This window comes from Sceloporus undulatus, chromosome 2, assembly GCF_019175285.1.
Source record: "Sceloporus undulatus isolate JIND9_A2432 ecotype Alabama chromosome 2, SceUnd_v1.1, whole genome shotgun sequence".
In the NCBI taxonomy this organism is placed as follows: Eukaryota; Metazoa; Chordata; class Lepidosauria; order Squamata; family Phrynosomatidae; genus Sceloporus; species Sceloporus undulatus.
Window position 1 is genome coordinate 332,320,004 of NC_056523.1, and position 23,817 is coordinate 332,343,820.

Below are 23,817 nucleotides of genomic sequence, written 5' to 3' on the forward strand. Positions count from 1 at the left end.
CAATCATGCAAGTCCCCAAGTGCAAACCATCACTGCCGAAGCAGCTGCAATATTTCTCAGCATGGTGCAAGTATCTTCCTCCTCTTCTCCAGCATTCCCATCGCTATTCCCAAGCAGCTATTACCTTTATGTTATTTTATTTCTTTTCTTCTTTTTAAAGCTTCAGTCACAGTAGCAGAGCTCTACTGCATCCCATTTTTCATCGATCTGAAAATACTTTTTAAAAAATAAAAAAAATATTCCACACTCCCTCCAGATTCACTAACTTCCCGTTCGTGGTTTTGAATTTCCACGGATGGGAAGCCAGGAGGGACAAAATGGCGTGTGTGCCCATGGCACACGCATGTTGCCATGTGCGGGAGTGTGGCCATTAAAAACAATGGGGCTTCAATATTTGTGGTTTTCTAATTCGCAGGGGGATCAGGAAGTGTCTGGAATGGACTCCCTGCAAATCGGAAGGGATGAGAGTGTGTGTGTGTGTGTGTGTGTGTGTGTGTGCATTCCAAAAAACAAACTTTGATTTTGTCATTTTATATAAGGGGCACCATTCTACTATGCCATCATACACTGTATAATGAGCATCCACAGATTTTGGTATCCATAGAGGATTCTAGAGTCAAACCCCAGCAGATACTAAGGGACCACCATAGTTTTCAGAAATGATTTCAGAGTAGTAAACATGAACATTATGGAGATGAGAAGAATATTAACATATATTTGGGAAATGGTTTTTTTTAAAAAAAAAAAACTACAGTAAGGGGAATCCTGGACTGATGCTTTGCAGTTCAAGCTTTGCTGTCATTGCTGTGTGCCTTCAAGTTGTTTCTGACTCATGGCAACCCTAAGTGGCGTTTTCTGAGGCTGAGAGTATGTGACTTGCCCAAGGTCACCCAGTGGGTCTCCATGGCCGAATGGAGATTCAAACTCTGGTCTCCAGAGTTGGAGTCCAATGCTCAAAGCACAATGCCATGCTGGCTCCAGTTCAGACCTTACTCTGTACAAAATCTGTACATGGTTCTTTTGTGCAAAAACAGCATTTTCTGTGCAGAGATATTATCATCTTCATGGAGAATGCTTGTTTTTGGCAACCCCTTCTCTGTGAATTTCACACAGAATAAGTCAATCTTCCAAGATGGCACAGTTTTCAAAGACTTTCTTCCATCAGGAAGATATTTGCTAAAATTACTTGTGGTTTCCTTTGAGAATTAAATTAGTGATGAATTGCATCCTTTGTGAACACCTTGCCTTAAACATTTTATTCATCATTTATTTTTTCCATTTCCCCCGGGAGGGGGGAGCCTTGGAAAGAAGGATGGAAAGTCCCCCTCAATCGCCCCCCCCTGTCTTTCAAATCTCTATTCCTGACTGGATTGGGACCTTTGTAGGCAATCCATCTCCAGATACTTGAGGAATTTTGTGAACCCCCTCTTTGCTCTCAAAAGATTTGTCTCCTCTAATGATGTTTTTCTAGACTGGGTTCTTTCAGATGAAAGTTTCCTGATAAACCTTTGCTAGCTAACCGACCTGATTTTGTCCAAAGGTTTGCACAGAGCCAGCTGCCTTGTTTGTAAGTAAGAAGACTCTGGTTACCCATTAAAAAGAGAGGCAGAAGAAAACCAGGCATTTGGCACTTAGGACAAGGGGAGGCAAAACTGATGCCAAAGTCTACGATTTCAACATCATGACATTTTACAGTAGTTAAAAATCTGTTAAAATCACAGCCTTCTTCACTTTTCTGATATTTAACAGTTGGACGGTTCCTTCTATGTTTGGAATGAGCAAAAAAACTTTAAATGGGGGCAGAGAAGGCTGACTGGAGACACAAGATGTGTGAATATATGGAAATTGATAAATTAGCTCAGTTGATAAGGAAAAAACCAATAGACCATTTCAAAAGGGATTGGGAGCTGCTTATAAATTATTTAAAGAAGCAAAAAAAGTTCTAGATTTGTAATTGGTTTGGAATACAAAGGGAAATAAACATATTATTTGTTATTTAGAAAGATCTTACTATGGAGAGTTATATAGGAAGACAACATAAGAAGCATGTATAATTTATACTGAGAGTAAAGAAAGAGATAAGGAAGTCATTATTAGTTGTGTTATGCATTATGTTTAGGTGAAGTGTGTTTGTTTGTTAGGTATGTCTGTGTTGATGTGATGTGTGGTGATCTGATGCTTATTTTGTGGCCCTTGAGCTTCTGGGGGGGGGGGGACAGGTAAGAAGTAGCATCACTAAGGTTGGTATTACCCAGTACAGTAACTCATGGAGTCACCCTCATGGATAGGAAAGAACGTCCAGGTGGTGCTGGTAGCAGCGGAGTAGCCCTTGACTCCCGCTGCTTGTCTGCCCACTTGGCAAGACCTGGAAAGACCTGGCCAGTAGTGCAGAGGATTGTCCTATTCTCCTTTTCCTCCCACTGTCTCACCCACCACCCACCTGGAAAGACCCAGGTGGGTGGCTGACCGACTGGACAGGAGGGCGAGGAAGGATGGGCAGGGCAATGCTCTTCTTCCATGCCACTCTCTGCCCCCTTTTGCAAAGGTGCTGTCATGGGCCAGGAGCTGCAGGACTGGGACCCAGAGGAAGAGTCTGATGAGGAGGCAAACCTTCCAGACAGAGAAGCTTTCCCTGTTGCAGAGCAGCCTCCGCCAGCTCATCCTGTGGAAGTGCAGCCTCAGCCAGCAAGACAAAGGGAAGACTCACCTGCAGATGAAGCAGCTGGGGTCCTAAGTCCTCAATACAACAAAAGATAGAACAAAGATGCTCAGCCAGGCTGCGGGCCAAGCAGCAACAGGGAAGCTCTGAGTAGGACCAGCTGGCAACAAGCCATTTAGGAGCCGAGTCTGCTTAAGGCTAGTACTGGAAGCAGCTTGTCTGTTTCCTGGCTAGCATTCCTATCCCTGATACCTGTTTCCAGACCCCTGCACTTCATACTTCAGACCTCCTGGCTTCTGCAACCCTTGGACCATGCTGACCTTGATTCTTGTTGCCACCCTTGAGTCGGGCTGCTTGACTAATGCCTTTCTCTTAACGGACTCCCGCAGGCAAGGATGCTTTCTAGCTGCTGGTAATTTACTGCCTCGGTTGATGAGTCCCTCCTAGCCAGCCTGTGGCAATGTTTGGTGAATCAGGACAGGTCACCTGGCAGGGTGATTTGAGATGGATGCTCAATGCGTATGGTCTGTACCCCCAGCACCCCGTAGTGACTCCCCTGCAGGTAAGCTTCATGCATGATGGCATGCCTCTCATATATGCCTGTCTAGGCATTGAAGTCTGTTGGCATGGCCCTCCTCTGTGTGCCACCACTTGGAAGGGCATGGGATCAGTGGTCTTCTCACCCTGATTATGGAACACCTTCCCCCCACAGGTCCAACTGGCACCAACACTGCAGTCATTCCTGTGCCAAGAATAAACATTGCTCTTTATTAATGTCTTTAGGGCCTAATGGGTTGCATCCAATTTACACATGTGTTATGGCTTACATTGTTTTCAGTTGTTTTCATTGGTTTTAAATGGTCTTGGTTTAAGTGTTAAATGGTTCAATATGATTCTTATGATTATTCTTATCCTTCTAAAGTTTTCCAAACTGATTTTTATTGTATATTGCCCTAAGATCTGCAGGAATCAAGTAGATGATAGTTACAGGTTTGGACACCATGCCTTGGGAAAAATGGCTTAGGAACCCTCCTAAGCCAATCTTCCTAAGGTTTGATTTCCAGACCTTTAATTATATTTTACCCTATTTCTGAGGGTTAGCTTGGAGAGGAAAAGATTGCCATCTTTAAATATCTGAAGGAATGTCATATAGAAGATGGAATGAGCTTTTTTTCTGCTGTTCCAGAGAGTAGGGCTTTATCTGCACTGCAGAAATGATCCAGTTTGAGACTGCTTTAATTGCCAAGGCTCAATGCAGTGGAATCCTGGGATTTGTAGATTGTGGTAGCCCCAGAGCTCTCTGACAGAGAGGCTGTGCAGACAGCCCCTAAGGGGCGGGCTCCAGATGCCCTTTTTACAACCAGATTGGGGCCATGGCAACGCACACCATGCCTCCGATCTAGCCTTTGCAGGGTACAAAAAGAAGCCGCAAAAAGCTATAGCTTTACGGCGCTCCTTCCATGATGCATCATGCGGATGCAGCGCCAGAGGAGCACCATGGCACTGCACACCATGTGGAGCGGTGTGTGGTGTCACACTGCCCTGGGAGCAGAGTCGGGGCATGCGTCATGTGGACGATACACCCTGACACTGCTCCCAAGTTGGCCTTTAAGGCTGGTCTGCACAGGGCCAGAGAAGGATAAATGTCTCACAAAACTGCAATTCACAAAACTTTATAGTATTGTGCCATAGTAGTTAAAGCGGTATCAAATGGGATTACTTCTGCAGTGCGGATGCAGCCTAGAACACAGAACAATGGGTTCAAATTACAAGAAAAGAGATTCTACCTAAACATGAGGAAGACCTTTTTTTTACTGCAAGAGCTGTTTGACAGTGAAATCGATTGCCTCAAAGGGGGGTGGACTCTCCTTCTTTGAAGGCATTGAAACATAGATTGGATGAGCATCTACTAAGACTACTCTAGTTGTGTATTCTTCATGGCAGGGGGTTGGACTAGGTGGCCCTTGATGTCCCCTCTGACTCTAAAAGTGAACCTACACCATAGAAAAAATGCAATTCGACACTATTTATTGGGATTTGTAGTTTTACAAGCCTTCTCTGCCAAAAAAGTGCTGGTGCCTCACAAAAATAAAACTCCTAGTATTCTGTGGGATGGAATAAAAGACATGTCAGACTACATTATTTCTCCAGGGTAGATGCATCCAAAGGCAACATCTGCACTGCAGAAATAATCCAGTTTGACATCACTTCAACTGTCATGGCTCAATTCTGGAAACTGTAGTTTAGTGAGAGATTTAGCCTTCTCTGTCAGAGAGCTCTGGTGCCACAGCAAACTACAGTTCCCAGTAGTCCACAGCACTGAGCCATGGCAATTAAAATGGTGTGAAACTGGAATATTTTTACAGTGCAGATGCATCCTAAGATTCTGAGTCACGAAAACAACAAGAAGAAAAAAACCCTGCTGAGAATAGCTGATGTGTGTGGCAGGGAGGGCAGATCCATGCTTTGTTTGGAGGCACTGTTATACCCCTTCCTTCCATTATTGCCCTCCAAATGTTCCAAAGAGACTCCTTGACAATGTTTTGTGGTGAGCCAGTCTCCATCCCTTCTCCACCAGAAGCCTACCGAAGCCGTGGTGCTGGACGGAGGCAGCCTCTTGGCTCTGATGGCTCTATAAAACCAATTCCTCCAAGCACAAGAGTGGCCTGTTCTTGTGCTCAGCGAGTGTTTCCAGGCTGGTCCTTTTATAGGGGCTTTTAACTGCATGGAGTTTTAATTGTGCTGCAGCCCCGGGGCCTGGGCAAGAGAAGAGAAGGACTGGAGGACAGCAGCCAAATGCAGTTCCATTTTCCATCTAACGGCCTCTCTCTGCCAAAGCCAATGGCCAGCACTGAATGCCCAAGCTGGAGAGGCACTGAGCCAGATGGTCAGAGACTCCAAAATCCTCTTTAGTTTTCCAGGTGGAGAGTTTGGGAAGTTACTTTTCATGGACTACAAGTTCCCATATTCCCCGCCCACCCAGCTGTGGATTACAGGAGCTGCAGTTCAAAGAAAGAAAGAAAGAAAGAAAGAAAAGAAAGTAATTCTTCCAAGCTTTGGTTGAAGAGCTGACTGCAGTCAAACCAGTGGTACAAGAGATCCATCCAGCACATCATCGCAGAATCAAAGAGCTGAGCTGTAGAACTGCAAAATACCCAAATGTAGTCCAACCTCCTGCCATGAAGGAACCTGAAGCTAAACACCCCTGAGAGGTAATCGTCCAACCTCCATTTAAACTAATGAAGGGGTCCATGACCTTTGAAGGAAATCCATTCCACTGGCCAACAGCTCTTAACATCAGAAAGTTCTTCCTAAAGTTTTTCAGAGTTATTCTGTAAGTCTGCTGTGTGCCTTCAAGTCATTTTCAACTTATGGCAACCCTATGGCAAACCTGTCATGAGGTTTTCTCAGCAAGATTTGTTGAGGGGGTGGGGTACCTTTGCCTTTCTCTGGAGCTGAGAGGGTGTGACTTGCTCAAGGTTACCCAGAGTGGTTCCATGGATGAGTGGGGATTCGAACTCTGGTCTCCAGAGTCACAGTCCAACACTCAAACCACTACACCACCTTGGTAAGTATTTTCATGCTACAGGTTGAGTTTCCCTTATCTGAAATGCTTGGGACCAGAAATGTTTTGGATTTTGGAGTTTTTCAGAGTTTGGAATATTTGCATATATGGAATGAGGTATTTAGGAGATGAGATCAAAGTCTAAACATGAAATTCATTTGTTTCACATACACCAAGGTAATTTGATACAAGATTTTTAATAATTTTGTACATGAAACAAAGTTTGTGTCCATTGAACCATCAGAAAGCAGAGGTGTCACTATCTCAGCCTCCCATGTGGACAACTTTGGATTTTGGAAGATTTCGGAATCCCAGAGAAGGGAGGCTCAACCTGTATCTCTCTTGAAAATGAGGACTCAAAAGGGAGGTCTTGTAGATTTTCATTCCTCACCATAAACTGATCAAAGGAAAGCATTCAAGAGATTAAGGGAAATTTTGCAGTCACTTAAAATCAAGCGTAGTCCCTGAATTACCTATTTTCACAAACATAAGCCCTTTGAAGACAGCATGTACTCCTCCAAAAGCCACAACACACCTTTGCAATAGCTCAAAGAGGACCCTTGCAAGGGAGCCAGCTGCAAAAACTGCAGCAGATGTTGCTCTTGGTTCTGGTTTTTAATGGGGGGTATTAAAGAAATTAATTGGGATGCACACTGCTTTGGATGTTTGGTACAGCAACACAACACACACATACATGGATAATTACATGAAACAAAAGCCAAGATCCTACCTGGTGCTTTGTTGTTGTTCAGACCACTATGCAGTGCCAGCTCCCACTTACAAATTATGGGGATCCTCTGCATGGGTTTCCGTGGCATGATTTATTCAGAGGGGGTTTGCCACTCCTCTGAAGCCGAGTGAGGGCAACTTGCCCAAAATCACCCTGTGCATTGCCATGGCTTAGTTGAGATGTGAATCCTGGTTTCCGAAAGTATTAGTTCAACATACAAGCCACAACTAAACCATGCTGGTTCCCACCACATGGTGCTAATCTACATGTGCATAGTCAAGTGGAAGTTGGACTACACCACTCTTCCACCAAATACAGTCTCCATATCCATGGATTCTTTATCCAGGAATTCAACCATCCATGGCTTGAAAATATTAAAGAATGTATACTAATTCCCCAAAACCCAAACAACGAACCTTAATTTTACCATTTACTGGTTCACTATGCCAATTTATATAATGGAACTTGAGCATCAACAGATTTTGGCACTCATGGGGGTTCCTGGAACCAAACTCCAGTGGACACCAAGTACCCACTGTACCAGCATTTTGCAACTGGTTGTATATCTGTTGATGTGCTTGCTCCTTCCACAATCCCGGTGAATCAAGTGGGACCTTTTGCAAACACCATCCAAGAATGCACAACGGCATGTGCCACAATTACACTTGTGGAGCTCTGCTTATTGAACCATAACCTGAATCCAGATGTTATTCCACTGGCCCCCAAAATAAAACCTAAGGGAGTTATGCATATCTAAAACACTGGCAGGGGGCCAGTAAAGGATCCTTTCTCCCTTCTTCCCAGCTCTTTGGACTTGCTTGTTCCCCTGCACAGCTCCACTTTCAGCTCCTACCCTAGCAAGCAGGCATTCCTAGCTAGCCTATTAATTAGCAGCCTTCATTAAGCACTGAGAATAACGAGGCTCAGTGGAAAGCAGGCCAGGCATGTAATACAGCATCATTCTGGAGGCGCCTGGGGGTCAGAAGAGAGACCTACCCATCTGCACAGATTTCAAAGCCCTCCAGTTTCTCTAGTGGAAATTCACACGCCTCTCGTTCTTCCCTGAGCAAAAGCTAAAATGGTTTGGGCTTGCAAGGAAGGGCTGGGCAGATGTATTTATCTAATTAATGTATATTCCACCATTCTTTCAATATGAGCAGCTCAAAGTACCAGTTTTTTATTAAAGTTATAGCTAAAACACAATACATAGTATTGCAATTAAAGAACAATTTAATAAGCTGTCATGAGCCAGCATTGTACAGTAATCTGGGCATTGAGCTTTGACTCTGGAGAATAGGGTTCGAATCCTGACTTGATCATGTAAACCCACTGGGTGGCCTTGAGCAAGGCACACTCTCTCAGCCTCTGAGGGAGACAAAGGCAAATCCTCTCTGAACAAATTCTGCCAAGAAAACCTCCGTGATAGAGTCACCTTAGGGTCACCAGAAGTCGGAAAAGACTTGATGGAGCACAATGACAACCTTTTAAAAGCATGAACTTAAAACAGTTGAATAGCATTTTAGACAAGGGAAATAAAAACACTGCACTCTTTTCCCCAATAAAGGACTCTCCAACAACCATTTAATAACACATTGTTGTTATTGTTTATGTGCCTTTAAGTCATTCCCAACTTATGACAACCGTAAGTTGAATCTATTATGGGGTTTTCTTGGCAAGATTTGTTCAGAAGAGGTTAGCCATAGCCTTCCCCTGAGGCTGAGAGAGTGTGACTTGCCCAAAGTCACCGAGTGAGTTTCATCATGGCTCAGTTGGGAATCGAACCCTGGTCTCCAGAGTCGTAGTCCAACTCTTAAAGTACTATGCCATGCTGGCTCTCTCTTAACAGCCTGTTGAAATAAAAAGGTCTTTGCTTCCCAGCTGCAAAAGAACAGAGAGGGAGATAGTTTAGCCTCCTGTAAAAGGGAGTTCCACAGGCTGGAAGCAGACACCAAGAAGTCCCTTTTTCCTGTGGGTCTCCCCCCCAAAAGTCCTTGTGATGGTGGTGGGACTGAGAGAAACCCACATCTCAGTGTTCTGGATGGCTTCCGTAGATGAAGAGAAGGGATGGGAAGTCTCCTTGGCTGCATCTTTACTGTAGAATTAATGCAGTTTGACACTGCTTCAGCTGCCATGACTAAATGCTTTGGAACTCTGGGATCTGTAGCTTTGTGAGATATTCAACCTTTCTGTCAGAGGCAGGGTGACCAGATGTCCTAACCACACCAGAGGACAAGGCACCACAAAATGTAGGACATTACAAAATAAAAGCTAGAACTACTAATGTAAATATACACAATTATGCTTCTCAGTCATTCTCAAAATGGAGGACCTTTTGAAATTCCTCCTGGACAGGAGGTTGAAATGTAGGACATGTCCTGGAACAGGAGGGTGGCTGCTCACCCTGACTGTACATTGTGTATTGCATGTTGTAGCTGTGCATTATGCAGAGCAGAGGTGTGCAAACACCAGAGAGCCCTGGTGCCAGAAGAAACTACAAATCCCATTACCCCATAGCATGAAGCCATGGCAGTTGAAGCAGGGTCAAACTGCATTCATTCTGCAGTGCAGATGCAGCCATTGAGAGCATTCACAGTGGGCCAGTCCTGCAGCCATCAGTGAAGGGTGAGACCTTCGTGGATGCTTGGAGAGAAGGAGGCAAGGGTTTGCTCTGGATGGATGAACTGAGCAATTCCTGCAGGGCAGGGTGTCCATCATCACGCTGGTCTGCTTCCCTTCAAGGACAGCCACCTTGTGCTTGCATGCTCCAGTGCTCCAAACATAATTCATGCTTTGGGCCTTAGTGATTTATATGATTTATATAGGTTTTCTGTTTCAGCCTCTCTGACCAGCAACCTTGGATAAGAAGAGTTGCTTCATTGCAGCCCAAGCAACATCCACTGCCAAACTTGAAGCTGCTGAAGCCGATTTGCAGCAGGTTTGGGAATAGATGGAAATTACCTTTTTGGACTACAAATCCCAGAAACTCCTGACAACCTTGCTGGCTGGAGGATACTGGGAATCGTGGAGCATAGAGTCTTCCCTAGCTCTACTCTGGATGGCCCATGTACAAGGCAGTGGAAGCTGTGCTGTTGTGCTATACACAATTTAGTTCTTAAAGTGATACAAAACTACATTATTTCTACCAACAGAGGCTTTGACATCTGGTGAGGTGGGCTGAGTCCAGAAAACCTTGTGCTAGAAATTTCTCTTTGCCAATTAAGACTGAAAGGGGCTACTGGATTGCTTAATGTCCTTTCAAGCTTAAGAGAGGAGAAGGGTGGTTTCTCAATTAGTCCCCCACGTTCAATCTAGCAAACAGATTTTACTGCCACACCTGTTGTTTATGAGATCTGTGACCAAGAAGCCACAGAGGTGGTGGCATGAGGGGGCTTACAAACAGCCCAGTGCCTGGCTGCAAGAGGAGAACTATTTGGAGCCTGGCACATTCCTGGGGAAAAAGCCAGTCCCTGCAGAAGCTGGGATGCCTGCAGGCACCTGTGCCCATCAGCTGAGATGCCTGGCTCCGTCCAATACAGCTGCCAGCCCTCCTCCTGTTTTTATTGAACACTGCGCAGGGCTCAGACGCCTGCTGCTTGGGCAAAACAAAGTGTGTCCTAAGAGGAGCCTTCCGACATTCGGCCATCAAACCAGGGCTCTTCAGCTGCATATGGCCCTAAAAGGAGTCCAGGGACCTCTTACCCTTTCCCTCCACCACTCCCTTCTCCTTCTGTGTCATGTCTTTTTAGATTGTAAGCCCGAGGGCAGGGAACTAAAAAGATTGTATGTACAGCACTGTGTAAATTTACAACGCTTCATAAATAAAGGTTAATAATAATAATAATAACAACAACAACAGGGTCCAGATCTACTCAGTTTCTAGGCCAACCCGAGCTCAAAATGTCAAAATGAAAGGTAGTCTTAGGAGGAGCTCCAAAACAGTGGTTTATGGACCACAGAGAGATACCCAACAGGATGCAGCAAGAAAACCAACACAAGGGCAAAGGCAGCTCACATCCCTCAGCTGATGGAAGCCATCCTTTGTCACAGCTACTGGGCTCCCTATAGACTCAAAAAATCAAGAGTTGAAAGAGACCCCAAGGAGCCATCCAGTACAATCCCATTCTACAATGTAGAAGACAAAATCCAGCCTCTTGCAATTGATGGCTATCCAGACTCTGCTTCAAAAACCCCAAAGGAGACTCCACGATCCTCGAAGGCACCATCTTCTACTGTGAACTAGCTCTTACCCTTGGAATGTTCTTTCAAAAGTTTTGGTGGAACCTCTTTTCCTGTAGCTTGAATCCATTGCTCCATGTCCTAGTCTCTGGAGCAGCAGAAAACACACTTGCTCCATTCTCAACATGGCATTCCTGGCTATCATGGCTATCATGCCCCCTCTTAACCGTCTCTTCTCCAGGCTAAACATACCCAACTCTCGAAGCTTTTGGGTTACCCTCCTCTGGGCACCTTAGTATGCTGGGTTTGGGAGGACAGATCAGGAGATAGCATCTAGTCACAACATCATAACTATGGAATGCCGCCCCATTGGACTGGTTTCTTGAGCTGTGATACAGCTGGCACCCTCACCCCTAAAACCAGACCGATTCCTAGATTCTTATCACATTACGTTGCTAAAGTGCTATTTTACTTTAACTGCCATGGCAACATTAGATGGAATCCTGGGATTTGCAGTTTATGGTGTGGTGAATTCTCAACCAAAGATCTCTTGATCTTCATTAAACTACAAACCCCAGAATTCCACAGGATGTTGTTACGGCATTTCAAGTGGAAAATAGTGCAAAAAAAATTTAATCAATTTTAACTGCTATGGCAAGAGAGTCAACTGTAGTTGTTTGAGTGTTGGACTAAGACACTGGGAAACCAGGGTTCAAAAGCCCTTGCTTGGCCATGGAAATCCACTGCGTGATCTTGCAAGTCACATGCTCTCAGCCTCAGAGGAAGGCAATGGTGGCAAACCCCCTCTGAACAAATCTTGCCCAGAAAACCCCATGATAGCTTTGCCTTAGAGTCACCATAAAAGGCACACAACAACAAATAGCACTATTACAGCGTAGTGTGACATGGATTCTGTTCTTTAGATACCTTTCCTGGTTTGTTCTAGGTGATGATACTTTCCAGGGCTGCGTGGAAATCACCCCTCATAAGCAAGCAAGGAAAAATTTCCCAGGTATTCTCTGATGGAAACATTCCTATGTGTCCCTTCACATATGCTGATCTTGCATAGCCTGCTAGAGAGAATGCATACAGCTCCTGTAACCCATCAACCTCATTACTATTAATGGAACCAGCCCACCTGATTAACTAGCAAATGCCCACCTGCTATGTTATGTTATGCATCACCCAAGTACAGTATGTGGAACGTGTCTATAGTGTGAATGCAAATGCAAAAGTGTGAATCCATTCTTCCTCCCCAAACGCTGCAAGTCCCAAAGGGTATTTTTCTGGCCTCTGCTCCTCCAGATTCCCTAACTGCTCTTCTGGGAAAAAATTAGTAACGTTTGTCTGTCTTAGAAGCCTTCAGGAGAAGCAACCCACCTTTCAAATAGGTTGCAGGCCTCCTCTGCTTTGTTTAACACAGAAAAAGCCTTTAAAAAAACAAGCTCTAAGCTGCACAGCAGAAATAATGCAGGTTGACATTGTCATGGCTAAATGCTATGGAATTCTGGGTTTTGTAGTTTTGTGAGCTATTTAGCCTTCTCTGTTGGAGAGCTCTGGTGTCACAACAAACAAAAAGAGTCCAATTTCTGTTAGTCTTCTGTGGCCCCCAGCAGAGGATCTCTGGGGCGGAAAACTGCCCCTGCCCCAGTCCAGCCTGGCTTTAAGGGATCACAAGGTAAACCCATGATTCAGAAACTGCTTCCGATAAGAAAGGGGAAAGAACAAACACTGGGCACGCCTGCTAAGCGTTTATTTAAAGAGAAAGCCATGCTCAGCATTGGACAGAAGATTACAGGATACATAGATTGCAAAACTGTGGCACTGAGGGGACTGTTGCAGAAGCCAGGGAAAAATAGATCCAAGTACAATGCGATCGTTCTCTCTCCAATAATAGCCCAGCAATGCTTTGGCAAGGACAGTTTTGCCAATGTGTGTTGCTCAGTTAAGCACATAGGAATAGCTCTGTGAGGTTAACTGAAGCGCCCTTCCAGCCCAGAGTGCTGTTCCACAGGAACCTACCAAATTAGAGAGCCCATCAGTTGGCCATAAATGCCACATCTCTACTTACAAGATCCAGGGGTTCTCATGTCTGTGCATGGAAAGAAACGGCAGAGGTTTCTGTCATCGATACCTATCTCTCTCCATCCCCTGACCACTTAGACACATAGCACATGGAGGTTGGGTGCAAGTAGCGGCATCACTTGGAGAGTGCGAGGAGTATGATCTGCACCAGGTGACACTCTAAGAGGAGTGATACCACTGCTCTCCAAACATCTGCCTTTGGGCAGAAATGAGTTGCAGTGTCACCTGCATCCCTTTAAAACACTGGAGCTCAGTGAAGGAGATGGTGCGAGTGGGACGAGGCTCAGCTGGACAGGGACGTAGCCGGGGGGGGGGGGGTTGGTGGGGGGCCCCCCCCCCCCCTTCCGTTAGAAAAACGAATGGTGCGTGCTGCTGTGCCGCCACACCCAAGCCCCAATATAATGGTGGCACTTAGTCTAGACCCCCCCCCCCCTTCCTAAAATCCTGGCTATGTCCCTGAGCTGAAGGAGAAAGGACAGGACCCAGGTTTTTTAAAAAATAAAATTGTAAACTTTAACATTTTAAAATCTTCTTTAAAGACCTCTAATGGGCTTGTGTGAATTGTTCATGGCATTTGGCTCATGGGGCCAAAATGATGGATTTTTGATGTTATCTGTGGAGAAGTTGAGGCCAGTGTGCTGTAGAGGTTTGGGTGTTGGACTATGACTCTGGAGACCAGGGTTCAGTTTCCCACTTGGCCATGGAAAGCCACTGGGGGATCATGGGTGAGTCACACACTCTCAGCCCCAGAAAACCCCATGATATGAGGAAAGAGAAACTGGGATATTTTAAAGCAGATGAAAAAGTGGAATAACAGAGGATTGATCAAGACTGTTCCTGCTAACCCGGGACATTTGGAGAATATGTATAAGATTAGCCATATCATATTTATTTGTAGCCATGACTGACCCAAGGATTCCTTTGGGAAAGTTTACCCTGTGATACTTATTTTCTTCTGGAGGGTCATCCAAAATGGTCTGAACAACATTGCCTCTGCCCATTTTCACACATCACATATAAATCTGGGATGTTGCTCTTATTTTTCATTTCCACAACCATAACTCAAACGAAAAACAAATCTTCACTGCGTAGTGTGTATGCTCTATTTTTAAAATGGCCATCTTCCACTTTTTGCACCTCATTAACCAATTTCACACTTTTCAGACCATTTTTTCAAAGCATCACTTCCGCAAATGTCCTTAGATGCTCTGTCAGAAAATTCAGGGCATAGACATGCGTAGGCCATGCACCTTTATGGGATACCTGCATGACAAACTGGGGATTAATTTCATGCTGCTTTCACCATCATGGCTTCTTCCAAGGAATCCTGGGAAGTATAGTTGTTGAGCAGATCACTACTAGGGTTGCCATAGCTGAGGACCTCCAAACCGGGACAAATGTAGGGCAAGGTTTAAAAATGTAGGACCTTTTTTTTTTTTTAATTTCCTGGCCTCCTCCTCTCCTGCCTCACGGAGGCCTTGGAGGACCCCGCGGCCAGAGCTCCGACTGCGGAGCCGCTTCCAGAGCCTTGCTGGGGCCTGGGAGACAGCGTCTCCCAAGCCCCAGAGAGGCCTTGGAGGACTCCGCGATCGTGGAGCCGCCTCCAGGGCCTCGATGGGGGGGGGGGGGCGCCCCGGGGGCGGGGCCAAACCGGGGCGGGACCATGCAGACCCGCCCCAAACTGGGAAAGTCCCGCCCCCAGGCAGGATATGGCAAGCCTAATCATTACCCACACCTCCAAATTGGAGAACTTACAATGCCAAGTATTTATTCTGGAAGATGGATGGCTGTGAAACACTTCTAGATCTTTCCTGTAGATACGGAGGAATGACCAACTTGTGGCTCTCAAGTTCTTACTAGACTACAACTCCCATCAAGCCCATCCAATAGCCAAAGAGTTGGGTGTACCAAGTTTATCAGAAGCTATTTTGTAAAACAACGTCTTTGAGGAACTCTTGGGGGGAATTGGGTATGTTTGGTGATGAAACATTTGACAGATGATACAATACAGCCATCCTGAATTACCTGCAAGGCCATCATCACATGGAAGATAGCGCAAGCTTGTTTTCTGCTGCTCCAGAGACAAGGATATGGAGCAGCAGAAAAGGGATTCCACCTAAACATCAGGAAGAACTTCTTGATGGTAAGAGCTGTTTGACAGTGGAAGATACTGCTCCCTCCATGGGCAGTGGAGTCTCTCTGGAAGTCTTTAAAGAGAGGTTGGATGGACATCCCTCAGACATGATGCTTCAGAGACCAGGGCACAAACCAACAGCATGAAATGACAGGGAAAGAAATCCCACCTAAACATTAGGAAGAACTTCTGGACTGTTAAGAGTTATTTGATAGTGGAATAGACATGCTTGGGCAGTAGTGGACTCTCCTCCTTTGGAGATCTTTAAACTGAAGTTGGATGAACATCAAAAAGCATGATTTCATTGCTGATTCCTGCATGGGACAGGGTTGGAATAGATGGCCATGGGGTCCCTTCCAACTATGATGGCATGATTACAGATGTAACAACAGCACACTAGATCTATTCTCATGCAATCAGTGCTTGTTTAATGCAGAAGACAAAGCAAGTAGATTCAAGCGATAAGAAAAGAGATTCCACAAAACATTGGGAAGAACTTCCCAAGAACTTCCATTTTCTGGTCCCTCCGTGGCCTCTGCTGTGGGCCTCTCCCCCTTTCTTTGCTAAGATGGCAGTGCCCCAAGGCGCCCAGGCCAAGGTTTGGCCTTCGGGGCTAAGTCAGAACACTCCAGGCAAACTGGACAATTCATTTATTGTCAGCTTGGTTCCAACATCCCAGAGAAGGTCATAAAATGAAAAGAGGTAACATAAAACATCATTAAAATGGAACTTTATTCCAGCACTGAAATCCATATTAAAAAAAAAGGGGGGGGGGGGGGGGTCTAAGCCTCTGGCTTTTTCCTACATTGAGGCTCATAAAAAGTCCAGCTATGCTGAAACTATTTTTGAATGCTGGGACTCAGCCTTAAACCACAATAGCAACATTTAAAAAAGAATGTCCCAGAGCATGTGCAGAAAAGTCATCAATTTTGGGCTTCATCTCTCTCATGATTTTCAAGACAAAGCTGTGTTAGTCTGGAATATCCATAACACAAAGGGATCTTGTAGCACCTTTGAGGCTGTGTGAAAGAAGTTGTAGCATAAGCTTTCATAGATTTGGTCTATACAATCTCAAGATATGGGTAAACACCACCAGCCTGAATCTTACTTTTAGTCCCAACCAGAATTAGATCCAACGAATCAATTGCTGAATGGTGGATCAAAACATAAGTAAATCCTTATTGTTACTGCAAGGACTGGTCCTCTGCACTCACTGTTTCACTAGCAAGTTGGTATCAAAAAGGATGTTTGAGGCATGTAGCCAAGAAAGCACCTCAGTGCAGGAAACTAGCCATGCTATATAAGGAAATCTGTGACCAAGTTTAGAGATCCAGGATGCTCAGCATGGTGGAAGTTCAAGATAGATCAGTCAAGATTGGGATCTGTATGACCCCTTCATCAATAGAGGTGATGGTGGGTGGTACCCCTGGTATTTGCAAAAGAACAAAATTCCAAGTATACTTCTCTCTGAGCATTCATAGATGTCAGCCTACTTCCTCAAAAGCATCTGAGGAAATAGACTGAAGTCTACGAAAGCTCCCACTGCCAACTTCTTTCTTTCAGTCAGTCTCAAAGATGCTACAAGATCTCTCTACATATAGCTTTTATATTGTTAGTATATGTGTGAGAGCATGCTTTTGTGTGAGTGGCGATTCTCTTTTACAAATACAACTGCATTTGGACCTTGCATCCTGGAGCTCCATTTCTTGGAATGGCATATATAGGCTTGATCCCGGCTTTTAGTTGCCCAAGACCTCTCAGCAGCTAAATGAGCTACTAAAAATACTCTATTAAATATTGATTGTGGGTGCCCTCTCGGGACCCTGGCATTTTGGGTGACAGTGGGTCTACTCTAGGTGGAATGAACCAACAGTTTAGACCTTCAGGCATTGGCAGTTTTCTCTTGGGAAGTTTCACTGGAGTTTTTATTGGGGTGGTGGTGGCACAGCTTAGTGGCTGAGTACTGATTTGGCCTAGGGAAGGTCTCTAGTTCAACTCCTGGCACTGTTAGTTAGAAAAAGCAGCGAGTGAACAAGGCTCTGTGTGGCATAAGGGCAGCCATCAATTTGGAACTAGCTTGAAAAAGGTATTTGGGGGGGCTATACCTCCCAGAACTCCACAATCAGCACGGTCATAGTTGGGACCAACAATAAGTTTGAGGATTTCAAGCCACTGATCGTGCTGTTTTGGAGCCGCAGTCCCCAAAAAGTAATTTCCAAAAGCATTACACCAGACCCTACAGTCTTCTCCTCTGGCCTGAAGAACCAGCTACAAGCATGGCATTCTACAACATGGGCCTGCCCAAACTCTGTGGTCATCATCTGAAAGTTGTCCACACATCTGACAAGACAGATACCCTTTGAATAGATGGCTCTCATGTTGACTTTGTGCAGCCTCTCTTAGATCAGCTTGAGGTCTTCTTGAAAGACCAGGTTAGCACAGATTTGGGGTTCTTCTTTGTTCCAGTCCTGCCACTTTGGACTCAGGTTATTAGTGGCTCCCACATCAATGTAGTGGTGGATCTGCTCTGAGTTTCAACTTAAACTTGAAGGCCAGAATATAAAGTTGTCAAGCCAGGTGTCCCACATCCTATATTTGTACCTTTTTCCCCCGCTACCTAATTGTAGTTTTCTACATTTCTCTTTGTTGAACTTCAAGTTGTTAGTTTTGGCCTAGCTTCCTAATCTGTTAAGATCATTTTGAATTCTGAACCTATCCTCTGGGCTACTGGCTAATCCATCTACTCAAATTCCCTTCCCAATGGAGGTATCTACCACATTCTTAACTTGTTCACTTTCGATAAAGAAGACCTCAGTACTCCCTGAGGCAGGCTTTCCCCATTAGGTTTTTCTCCTAATGTTTTAACAAAATCTGTCTCCATGAAATTTGTACTGATCAGTCAGATTTCTGTCTTTTAGACCAACAGAGAATAAGCTTGCTCCATCTTCTCCATGACAGACTGAGATATTTGAAGACCACCACTGTGTTCTCTCTTAATTTCCCCAGGTCCCTTTCTTGTACAGTACATCTTGAATTGGAAAAATACCAGCAAATATCAGGGATGTCTATTGCACCCACTTATAGTCCTGGGCCCAGTGCTGTTCAACAGCTTTGTCAATGACTTGGATGACAGAATTGGGGCCATACTTATCAAATTTGCAGATGACACCAAATTAGGAGGAATAGCTAATACTCCAGAGGACAGGATCAAAATTCAAAATGATCTGAATAGACTAGAAAGCTGGGCCAAAGCTAACAAAATGAAATTCAACACAGAGAAATGTAAGGTACTGCACTTGGGGCGGGAAAATGAAATGAACAGATATAGGATGGAGGACACCTGGCTGAACGAGAGACTTATATGTGTGAAAGGGATCTGGGAGTCCAAGTAGACCACAAGTTGAACATGAGTCAACAGTGCGATGTGGCAGCTAAAAAGGCCAATGCAATTTTAGGCTGCATCAATAAAAGTATAGTGTCTAGATCAAGAGAAGTAATAGTGCCACTCTATTCTGCTCTGGTCAGGCCCCACCTAGAATATTGTGTCCAGTTCTGGGCGCCACAATTCAAAAAGGACATTGAGAAACTGGAGCCATGTGTCCAGAGGAGGGTGACAATGGTGAAGGGTCTGGAAACCATGGAGACCTATGAGGAACGACTTGGGGAGCTGGGGATCTTTAGCCTGGAGAAAAGAAGGTTAAGAGGGATGTCATATTGAAGAGGGAGCAAGCTTGTTTTCTGCTGCTCTAGAGACTAGAACATGGAGCAATGGATGCAAGCTGCAAGAAAAGAGATTCCACCTTAACATCCGGAGGAACTTCCTGACAGTAAGGGCTGTTCAACAGTGGAACAAACTCCCTCGGAGTGTAGTGGAGTCTCCTTCCTTGGAGGTCTTTAAACAGATGCTGGATGGCCATCTGTCGGGGATGATTTGATTTGGATTTCCTGCATGGCAGGGGTTTGGACTGGATGGCCCTTGCGGTCTGTTCTAACTCTATGATTCTATGAAGGCTGAATATCTCACAAAACATCAAATCCCAGAATACCATAGCATTGAGCCATGGCAGTTAAAGTGGGGTCAAACTACATTATTTCTGCAGTGTGGATGCAGCCCTATTGCTAGCACAGGTGTCAGACACAAAAAGTAGTACAAAAGTAGTATAATCTTCAACTTCTGTTTAAAGAAAATCTGAAGAATAAAACAATACTCAGATAAAACGCCAGCCCAAATACTCTAACACCTTCAACAAAAACATTAACCCTTACCTATCTCAACAAAAAGTATCCCAAAAACCTTATACTGTATATCAAAATTATAGGTATCAATTTGCATACTGGGCAATACAATTATTCACAACCAGGAGAGCACAGACAACCAAAATAATAAACTCTAGAAAATCTCTAGCTAGCTACAAAAAAATAGCTGCACATACACCTATTTTATATTTTGCACAGTACCGAAATAAACTGAAGTAAATGATTTGCTTAAGGAATGGTTAATTAGAGAGCCATCAATGCAACTCCGTGAGCTCGCTCCACCCTGCAGACTCAATGCAGTTAATAGGCTGCAGTTAAAACAGTCATTTAAATTCCAGTTAAACATGTAGGACTGAGCTGTCTCTCCATCCACACCCTGCGCATGGCATGCTCTCAGCCTCAAAAGCAAATGCAAGATCTTACATCATTCTCGAAAAAGGCTACAGAGGAACTGATAAGCTTCCAAGGAAGCCTGTCCCATAAATGCAATGGCACACACTGCCCCTGTTTCTCTCTACCCTCCTGGTTTATAGTCCTATTAAAAGGTTGCTTCTGGTTGGGCTGAGAGACGATCAGGTAATGAGACCGCTATGCATCACTGCTAATGGGTTTGGCTTCTTTTTTCACTCACTGCTTGGAAAAGTTACCTTTGGGGAACTAAAACTCTCGGAATCTCTTGCCTGTCCCCAAATTATAACATTTTCCAAGCGCTGATATTACTAGAAAAGAATTAGAGGGACATCTGGATTTAGATTGTGTCTAATTCAGTGTATACAATGAATTTTTAATTTTTTAAAAGTAATAATTTGTAATTACTGTTTTAGTAGTATCTTTTCCAAATCTTTGTAAGCCATCTTGAATCCCATTTTGGGAGCAAGGCGGGATATAAATCCAATAAATAAATACACTATAGAATGAATGCGTTATGACACCACTTTAACTGCCATGGCTCCATCCTATGGAAATATGAGATATTTAGCTTTCGTTGTCAGAGAGCTCTGGTATCCAAACAAACTCCAAATCCCAGGATTCCATCGGATGGAGCCGTGACAGTTAAAGCGGTGTCAAACTGCATTAATTCTGCAGTGTGGCAGCAGCCCATATCTGGTATAACTCCTACAAGGAGTAAAGGGAGAGCAATGGATTGGCATGTCTCTGCCCTTTCAACCGTATGTTGGAACTCAGATTACTTCACGATAAAGCCAATACATTAGAGAGAAATGCTTTTAGTAGTCCCAGAACAGTATTATTAAAGCTCCATCAAACAAAATTTGAATGTTGCAAATTAATTGCATGTTGGAGCAGTCTTGTTTTTCGTCAGTGGGATATAGCTAAGTCAAATAAGTGGACCATCGAGAGACGATTGGAGTTGCAAAGACCATAGGAGGAACAAATTAAATGCATAGAAAGAGAAAGAAATGTACATATGCCTTCAGCTTCACCACAAACCTCTATGAAGTGCACTGAGCCAGAGCACATGTTTAGCAACACTCTGACTCAGATGCCTCAGAGTCCACATTGTTTGGAGCGACCCCCACTGACTCAAGGGTCCTGGAGTTGTGACTGGGTGGACGATGACTCAGAGATGCCGGGTTGCCTCTGGAATAGCCCCACAAATTCCACTGGAATGAGCATGCGGAGAAAGAACAACCCAGGACTGCTCCACCGATAGGGCACATGAGGTTTTCAGCCGTGATTGCAGCTCTTTCTTCCGACTCTGGAAGGACTTCTTCGGTGGTGACTTGTGCATCATGCATCTGAACAGGACCACAACCCCAAAAAAGAGCCCCCTCTTTGTCCCTTGGTGCCCTGGGTGGGAACCCATCTACCTTCTCCCTCGATTGCAACTCACCTTCAAGTCCTGCTCCTTCTGCTTCCACCGCTGGCTCTGCTGTTCCCCATGGCCTTCCAGCTACCAGAACACAAGAACTCTGGAAAAAAGAGAGCAAGAAAGGGGGAAAGGGGGGTTATTCTTCAGGCTGGCTGCAGCTGGAGATTTGAGAACACACCCACCTTCTCTCGGTCCTCACCAAAGCCCCCCCTTCCTTAGGCAGCCCCACGGCATCCAGCCACAATCCCTCATGCCTGCACCACCGCAATGGTAACCTGAGGCTCTCTGGCAGCTCCTGTCAAACAGCCAGGGCTCTGTTAACCATCCCAACAACAGCCAGCCCTCCTGCTTGCCGGGGAGGAAAGCAGAAACCTTCTTTCTCCCCCTTTCCCAGCTCTGGCAAGTCCCAGCCACAGGCTGCAGAAATTCCTAACGATAATGTCAAAAGCAAAATGCTTGTTTAAAAAAAGCCCCAAGAATTCAGTGACTGGGGATGTGGAAAAGGAGTAAGAAAGGAGGACGAAGGGCACAAATGAAGGACAAGCTAGGCCCAGGTTGTTGGCCAGAGGAGTGTGCTAACCAGGGATGGACCAAAAAGCAGTGGGACAGAGCAGCCAAGGCAAGCACTCAGGATATAGAAAGAGTCTACACAGGTCTATTGGAGTCAGTATGGTGAAATGGTTTGAATGTTGGACTATGGCTCTGGATGCCAGGGTTCAATTCCTTGCTCAGCCATGGAACACGGTGATCCCAGTATAGGGTTGCCTTAGGCTGTCATAAGTTAGAAACAACTTGAAGGCACACAACAACAACAACAACAACAACAACAACAACAACACAGGTCTACTGAGCTGGGTTGGGGTGGAGGTTATGGGGAGTTGGAGAGAAGCTGAAGGAAGCCACCATCTCCACCATAGTAGTTTTCATTGTCTCCCAAGTGTTACCGAAAGAAGATCGGAAGCATCATTGATTTGGATTCTAATTCAGAATCTAGGAAACAGCAAGGAATCATGTGGCCCGTTTGCATTTGATAATTGTGATGTTAGGAACCTATCTATGACAATTTCATTCAGTAGTTTCCAATTTATGGCAACCTTCATAGGATTGCCATAAGTCTACAGGTGACTTTAAGGCATATACACACATAAGGCAAACCTATCAATCGTTTTTCTTGGCCAGATTTGTTTAGAGAGCTTTTGCCATTGCTACAGTTTTTGTTATTGTTCCTACTGTTACTGTCAGGAAGTTCTTCCTAATGTTTAGGTGGAATCTTTCTATATTGTAGTTTTCATCCATTGCTCCAGGTCCTAGTCTCTGGAGCAGCAGAAAACAAGCCTGTTTCATCCTCAATATGACACCCTTTCAAATATTTGAACAGGGCTATCATGTCTCCCCTTAACCTTCTCTTATGCAGGCTGAACACATGAAGCTCTCTAAGCCGCTCCTCATAGGACTTGGTGGTTTCCAGACCTTTCCCCATTTTATTTAATATTCACCAATACTTTGTTTAAATATTTGAGAAGGTGTCCTATGGAGGTTGTAGGAAGCTTGTTTACTGCTGCTCTAGAGATAAGGACATGGGGAAATGGATTTAAGTGACAGGAAAAGAGATTCCACCAAAACCTTAGGAAGAACATCCGGATGGTAAGAGCTGTTTGACAGTGGAATAGACTGCCTCGGAGGGTGGTGGAGTCTCCTTCTTTGGAGATTTTTAAGCAGAGGCTGAATGGCCATTTGTCACAGGGAGGGCTTGGATACTGCCTTCCTACATGGCAGAAGGGAGTGGGTTGGATGGCCCTTGGGGTCTCTCCCAGCTCTAGAATTCTATGATTCTAAAAACGAATGCCGCTTTGATATGCTAGCAAGATTAATTGTGCTTTAACTTTTTTGTCATCAGTTTTTTAGCTTTATCTCATTTTAGACTTCTTGTAAGCCTCCTTGTGTCCTGTATTGGGAGAAAGGTAGGATACAAAGCAAAGGAGCAAAGCAAGAAAGAAAGCAAGAAAGTTGGTTAGTTAGCCAGTCAATCCAGAGAGAGACGGCCTCCCCCCCCCCCCCCCCCCCAGTCTGGAAAACCAGAGCAGTGTAACCTCCTTCCTTCTGGATGCTGCAAGGGAGCTGTGCCTTGGCTCTAGAAGCCTTTTGGCCCCAGGGCCAGGCACAGCCATGACTCTGCTTCCAGGCACGGAGGAGATGGGTCAGCCAGCAGGCGGCCTCCAAAGCAAACAGCCCACCATTCCTGCCTTCCTTCAGTCACCAGAAGGTTGCATTCCAATAACATGCAAAACAGCCCTCTGTAGCTCCTAAAACAAAGGCCTCCTTTTGGTCTCTCTGGATTCCAAGTGTACCTGAAGGTTGGCCTGAAAAACAGCCCCCTCCC

General features: G+C 44.9%; 1 protein-coding gene across 1 annotated transcript in view; it reads right to left on the minus strand.

Moving 5' to 3' along the window:
• The window catches only part of IL11RA (interleukin 11 receptor subunit alpha), a 152,915-nt gene that overhangs the window by 60,093 nt on the left and 69,005 nt on the right, over positions 1-23,817 (minus strand). Inside the window, 1 exon segment of the mRNA XM_042450336.1 lies at positions 21,459-21,537. The gene's annotated coding sequence lies outside the window, so the exon portion shown is untranslated.